Source organism: Oreochromis aureus, linkage group 3, assembly GCF_013358895.1.
Source record: "Oreochromis aureus strain Israel breed Guangdong linkage group 3, ZZ_aureus, whole genome shotgun sequence".
NCBI lineage: Eukaryota > Metazoa > Chordata > Actinopteri > Cichliformes > Cichlidae > Oreochromis > Oreochromis aureus.
Window position 1 is genome coordinate 62,813,348 of NC_052944.1, and position 7,227 is coordinate 62,820,574.

At 40.7% G+C, this 7,227-nt stretch overlaps 1 long non-coding RNA gene across 1 annotated transcript; it reads left to right on the forward strand.

Moving 5' to 3' along the window:
• The first annotated feature begins 982 nt into the window (after window positions 1–982).
• On the forward strand, window positions 983–5,335 carry LOC120436275. The gene is made up of 3 exons (XR_005610291.1): window positions 983–1,039; window positions 3,897–4,229; window positions 4,690–5,335. It is a non-coding gene; the product is annotated as an uncharacterized LOC120436275 (long non-coding RNA).
• The last annotated feature ends 1,892 nt before the right edge of the window (window positions 5,336–7,227 follow it).

The following is a 7,227-nucleotide window of genomic DNA, read 5'->3' on the forward strand; positions in this document are numbered from 1 at the left end:
TAGAAGAGTCTGATGCTGTCGGTCTTGGCTCACAGCTTCTTGTTGTTAATTTTTTCTGCTGAAGATGAACTTTGAGGGGTTTTTTTTCCCTGTGGAGTTTCTCTTCTGGCGACTTGAGGGGAAGAGCTGAGCTGCTGCTCGAGAGAAATCCCGAAAACATGACCTGAAAGGAGCGGATCTCCCAAAGAAAGTGACTTGATGAGTGTAACTTAGTTTAATGCTTCAGACAGGCTACTTTCAGTTGCTTCCACAGTCAAAATTTCCTTCTTTTTTTTTTAACATGTACCTGTATGCAGCACCACATAATGGCAGCAGCATGTTGCGTGTTTGTTATTTCGCACTGTTTCCAGTTTAAAACACAGTTTAGCTTTTCTACTGTGAGCCAACGCGTTGTTCACTGTAGGTAGGTAAGCCTGCTGTAACAACTGATGAACACTAGAGGACTGTCAGAGAGGAGTCTAGTCAGAGTGGGAGGTTCTGTTTATGTGGTATGTTCAAGAGTTTCGGGTTAACACGGGTCTGGGAGAGTCGCCGTTACATCCGTCATTTGTCTTGTTGAATAAAACCGCAGACACAGAGTTCCAGTGGTGCAAAATGTCTGCAGGAACTTCCCGATGTCAGAACATCTGAAACATGTTTTATGTTTGGCTCTCATTTTGTTTGACCCTCACAGCTCGGATTGTGACAGACCGAAGTTCATTCTTCCTGTCTGATCTTCGCATAATTTCACTTGAATGGTCGTAATCTAAAATGATCTCCATCCTTATTTGTCGGACTGTGGGGCAGCGAGTAACCTTCGATGTTTACAGTTTCAGTGCTGTTGTGCTCTGCTACAAAAACGACAGCGCCGATGAGGAAGCGCATTTAATGACTCATAATCTCTCACGTGTCGAACTGTCACCCCACCCCCACCCAAAAAAGGAAAAAAAAACACTTATTCGTTTCCAAAATAAACATCAGCTGTTTAGTTTTTCCTCACAAATGTCGTCCATTGCGGTTTTTCTGTGTTTGCTGGTCATCCTGGTTTCAGGATTAAAAGGTGAGTCACGGTTCTTGGAGACAGGAAGAGGAAAAAAAAATGTAAACATTAACGTCATCGTGTGTGTTTACAAGTTAAAACGAACTGCTGGTGTGTTTTAGTCTCTAGGTACCATAAACGGAAAACTATTTCAGCGAGTTATTAGAGGAAATAACTCCGTTGTGAAAAACTGCAAGCTAAACAGTTACAGTTACTTCCCTGTCTTTGCAGCGGCCTAAAGGACCGTCATTACGGTTTCATTTGGGAGTTTTGCACAAGACAGGGATATTTTGCGCTATTTAACATGACGACACGTACAAAGCAGTCAGATAATCATCAGGTTTGTGGTTGGTACTGATCTGGCATCGATGCTTTAGGGCAAGGGCGTAGATTTGGCATGGACGGAAGGGACATGTCCCCACCAATATCCAGCAATTATTGAATTGTCCCCACCAATAATTTGATTTCTTCGAGTAAAGAAAAACAAACCCGATAGGAAAAAAAAAAAAAAGATCTGTCAACGTTTCATTCACCCAGCGGTGCAGAAAGAGTTAATTATGTTCTCTACTGGAGTCCTACCTCATGTAACAAATATGGCCAATGTGATTGGCTGTGCCTTTCAGGGAGCTCTGTTTAGTGTTAGCAGCAGCAAGCCTGCGCTGCGATGACCTGCAAGGAGGAGAGGAGGATGGCAGCAAAAAGGAAGAACCTGGATATAAGAAAGTATTTTTCAAAGAAACCTGTAAGTCACTTAAAGTCAAGTTCACTCATAAAATGTGTCCGTCATAATAACGTTACAGGCAATACCAGGCCATACATGCCAACCCTCCCGATTTTTCCGGGAGAATCCCGAATTTCAGTGCCCCTCCTGAAAATCTCCCAGAACCACCATTCTCCCGAATTTTTCCCGATTTTCCACCCGGACAACAAAATTAAAAAACCATATCCCAGATCGTCCCAGCCAATTCCAGTTTCCAACAATGGCTACTACTACTGCAGCTACATAGCTTTAATATTACTATTATTAGTCTTTCTGGGTCGCAAAAATAAACTTTTAACATATTTTCAGGCGAGAATGTAGCTGTGTAAACTTCAAATATCTGAGTAAACAAGATTTTTTTCAACTGCATAAATAAAGGATACATAAAAGTCACTGCCAAAAACTGATTGCGGCTTCTACCTTGTTACAGGAATGTTGTTTGTTGCTCAAGATGACTTGATATCATTCACGAGGGATACATTTGACATATGTTTCACATATAATATGTTTCACATATTATAGACCAACAAGTTATTTATAGCAGTTTAAATACAAGCAATCAGTTTTTGGCAGGCAATCACAACACAACTGGTCCTCAGGTGGACGCAGCCTCTGAATTTGGACACCCTTAGCCTGTTTCTGGCCGGACAATAATAACTGTGACATTTAACTTATTTTATCCGATAAATAAACATTGTAAAATTCAAGTTTTGTGTATGTGTGTTTGAATGTCTTGCTAATTCTGAGGTCTCAAGGTTGGCAAGTATGTGCTAGGCTTTGGCCCACATCAGTCTAATATTGTATGTAACCATGAATAACGTGTTGCCATGTCCACCAGGAGAGACTGGAACAAATATGCCAGCAGTTTATCTCAGTTAACGAGAGGAGAAGTCATGTGTTTGGCTCCTTCACATAGTGGACATTGAGTTGTTGTGTGGGGCACCAGTAGTCCATGTCTGTTGCTGTAACAGTAGTTCATGTTTAGAATAAAAACTCCCAACTCACTGACTTGATCGGGGCAATAGTGCCTAAAATGTTGCATAATTTTGCTGAGAGATCTTTTACTTTGTGGTCATCTTAGATGAGTAGTTTTATGGACAAAATCCAGCAGGTCATTCAGTGTTCCCTTAGTGCTAATGTATCAGAGATGTTGGTGTAATATAACTGAAGTAATGTTGTTAATTTCTTAAAGTCATATTCCTTTATTGTCATGACTGTATTTGAAGCTATTTTTATTTTTGTATGATACCTGATTTATATGGAATATGGCTGAAGTAAACTAAAGTCTAAAATACTTAGTCAGTCATTTGTTTAATAGTAATTTAACATTATATAATTCACATATAAAACTATTAATTGTGATTTTTAAATGGTTTAAAAGCATGTAGAATAGCATATGAAGGCAAGTATATTTCTCCCTTTTTTTTATTAAGAAGCAAAAACAAAAAGGAAAAAAGGAAACAGGGCAGAGTTCGGTGGTTGAATCATCCGTCCCCACCAATGCCAAAACCAAATCTACGCCCTTGCTTTAGGCTTATCTTTTCTATCTCTGGTGTTATTTAACAATAGAGGGTTAGTCTGTCCTTGTAAACACCTGCGTTCTGACATCTGCCAGGCACATTGTGGACCCTGCTCCGTGTGGGGTGCTTTCCTGAATAAGTCGGAATTGGCGGTGATTTCTATTTTTATAGTGGTAAGAAAGCTAAATCTATACGTGAGCTGTGTCTATCATTGTTTCACAATGTTTTATAACAACTGAAGTAAAATTCAGAGTTGAACAGACAAAAACAAATCCTGTCACATGTTCTTTGATGTACTCTGTGGACATTCAAACAACATGCTGGCACAAGTCGCAAAAAGTTTGAGGCTTGCAGAGGAGCAGGTGATCGTTACATTAAGCACACTGCTTAATGTAATGCTCTTTTAGATTTCTTCATTTCAGTTCTCCCTGCAGTCCAAACGGTTCCTGTCAGAAGTCTCTGGATGGGCTCGTCTTCTGGAAGAACAAACTATAGAGAGGGAGTCCAACCAGTTCTTCAGTAAAGCATGTCTGATAGACGTGCAGTCTTAAACATGACTAATTTTTTTGTCTTTTATTTTTGTGTTTCAATCACACAGAGCTCATTGTGAATCCTGGACAAGATGCCCCTCTTCAGTGTCAGGGTCCCAGAGATGCAGAGATCACCCTGTTGGAGTGGAACAGAGCTGACCTCAAATCAGATGAATATGTCTTTATGTACAGAAACCAGCGCCCGTATGAAAGCTACCAACATGAGTCCTTCAAAGGCTGAGTGGACCTGATGGATCCATCCATGAAGGATGGAAATGTGTCTGTGACGCTGAGGAACGTCAGGATCAACGATACAGGAACGTACAAGTGTCAGATTACAACCAAGGAAACAGAAAGTGTCGTCCACGAGTGCTCCATCAACCTCACAGTCACAACCTCAGGTAAGTTTGTAGAGGTGGAACTTGGAGTTTATAAGTCTTCTCACTGTGGGATGTCTGGGCATCAAAGGTTCTTTCATTCAGGACAAAGTCTGTTGGTTTCTTGGTCTTTAGGCTCATGTTTGTCTCTGTAACCAAAAACGAATGTATGAGATGAAAAGTGGCGTCAGTCATTAATCAATGCTGATGCAGGAGTCTGAGAGAAAATAGAAATGATAACTTCTGCAGTGAGTGTGCTCTAACCCTAATGAATTCTTTATTTCTCTCCTTCTTCTGCTGGATGTGTTTATGGGTGAAAATGGTGTGAAACGCTGAGATTCTAGTTGCCTGCAGATAATTTCATTACTGCTTTTCTGACATCCGGGTGACTGCTGAAAGGTGTGACATCACTTCTGCTGAAAACAGGAATGGTTTTCCTGGTAGCTCAGTCCTCACACCTGTTTCTGCTCTGCTGGTTTTACAGATAAACACACCAAGGAGTCCCAGACTGAGTCCAAGGATGGAGGAGAGAGGGTTAAGTGTCTGTCTGTCATCATCCTCGTCCTGTCAGTTTTTGTTGTGCTTATTACTGATATTATGTAATTGCCCGCAGAACCTGAAAAATGTGTCTGATCTCTTTACTGACAGTGAGTTCTGCTCTTCAACAAAGACGAATCTTTCAAGTTAGAGCTTCATGCAGCACATTCACAGCACTGCAGGCCTCACCAATCATTACAGTTAAATCAGTTAACGTTAGATCAGTGCTATGGGTTCCCATTGTGCCTGTAAAAAGCTTTGAGTTTAACCCTGGGTTTTATGTACCTGTAGCTTTATTGTTTGAAGTCTGCAGCAGAGCTTGGCTTTCCTCTGGGAACAGGCAGCAGGTGGAGGAGCAGCTGGTGTGCACAGGGGAGTAAATGATAGGTTGAATCTTTCCAAACGAAAAAATCAATCTATCCTTTTTCTTTAGCTTATTTGGGGTGGGTTATGGGAGCACCAGCCTAAGCATAGAAGGCTTCTCACCAGCCACTTCCTCCAGGGTGTCCTGGAGCCTCCTCTCAGTGGAAAAAATGAAACGAGTAGGTGTTGTTGTAGTTTTTGTTTTGGGGGGGGGGGGGTTTGAGAAAGACCAACAGCATTAACATGTAATATAAGCTATATATATCACAGTGCATGTGGGCAGAGGTGGAAGCATGCAGTGCGTCTATTGTAGCAAGACTTGGAACATCTTAGATTCAAAAGTATATTACTGAATAAGCTCCTTATTACCTTCTTCAAGCACTTTATCTTGCACTTTTAAAAAATATTTGTTTTTTAACCAACTGCAGGCACTTTCCATCCTTTTTGCTGAGACCGTATCAGTGATTTCGAATCAGATGACCTCACATTTAAGATCACTGGCTCGGGCATCTCTGGACTGTTTCCAGCACAGCTGCAGTTTTAAGATCTCAGCAGACATCCTATTATGTCCTCTTGTACTTGTGTCTCTGTGATCAATCTTCTTTAATGAGTCAGAACTCGGACTTTTCAAATAATTTTCACTTTTGGGAAGTGGACAACGTCACAGGGAGGCTAATGTGGTGAATAGGGTGGTGATCAAAGATTTCACTCAGTAGACGTTAATGTACTGAGCGACAGTACAGAAAGGATCAGATACTTCCTACAATTTGTGTTTAAAACTGACTTGAATTTCATTCCTGAGCAATTTTCTGATGAAGACATTCAAAGACTGAGGGCAGGTTTAAAAACAGCAGCTGCACCTAAAACAGTCCAGAGGTTTCTGATTTTTTTTTTATTAATCTGTTTTTTGGTTTACAAAGAATGTACTTTTATTATATATGTGTATTAAAGTTATCTGTTAGTCAGTGTTAGGGGACCATGATCAGCTGTGACCATTGTTTATCGTGCTTCAGTTTGGTTTTAATGTGCAGCTTATAATCCTGACAAATATCCAACACAACAGGCACTGAGTGATGAGTCAAATACATTTTAAATAAGCAATTCATATAATGCAAATCTATCAGTGCAATGATTGGATAAAATCTGTTAAAGAAACTGAGCAGAAGATGTGCTCATATCAGGAGTAAACAAGACTCTGTGTGTGTTTGTACATGTCAGATGGATGATATACACACATGTATCCATACATAAGCTATAATGTGTTGTGGTTACATTATTATTAAAATTTGCAGTGTTCCTTGTTTTCTTTATTTTTTATTAACCGTTTGTGTGAATGTTTTGACTACACACATCTGACTTCATCTAGAAGACTGAAGGATGTGTATGGTGGTTTTCATGTGAGGCCTTTTATTTTGTCTCTGAAGTAGTAAGTGGGGGCAGGCCCCATGATCGGAAGGTCGGGGTTTCGAATCCACTGAACGGCTACCCTGAGGTACCCTGAGCAAGGTACCCTCCCTACACACTGCTCCCTGGGCGCCAATGGCTGCCCACTGCTTCCCACTGTCCGTTTAATATCTTTTTAAAATAATGTTAAATCTTATTTTGGGTCAAAGTCAGAAAACATTTAAAACACGTCATGTCAGATTTGACTGCTGATTCTATACATGCATATTTTATGCCCTGGTGACCATAACATTAAAGGAGGTGTAGATGATGCTTCACAAATAACGACCAATCAGTGTTTCCTGATGGCTGCAGAGCATGGAGATGTGCTGTCATCCTGCAGAAGTGGTCTCAGAGATGAGTCCATCCTGTGGAGATGAAAGCTTAGTTTAACTCTGTCGTGTTGCAAATCACATCAAATTTCACCTGGATGAGGAAACAGTCTTGGAGTCATAACTGGTTATGGTGATCTTAGACTAGTTATTTTTCCTCCCACCTCCTTAGATCACCATGACCTGCATAACTGAAAACCTACACAGACTTGGTTATTGTTTTTATTGATGTTTTTGACTCATTGTCAGTGGATCATGAGTTCTGTTTAAAGGATCAAGGGTCAAAACTCCCTCCTCACATCCAGCTGTGGCCCTGCCACCCTCAGAGCTCTGTGCAGACCCCAATT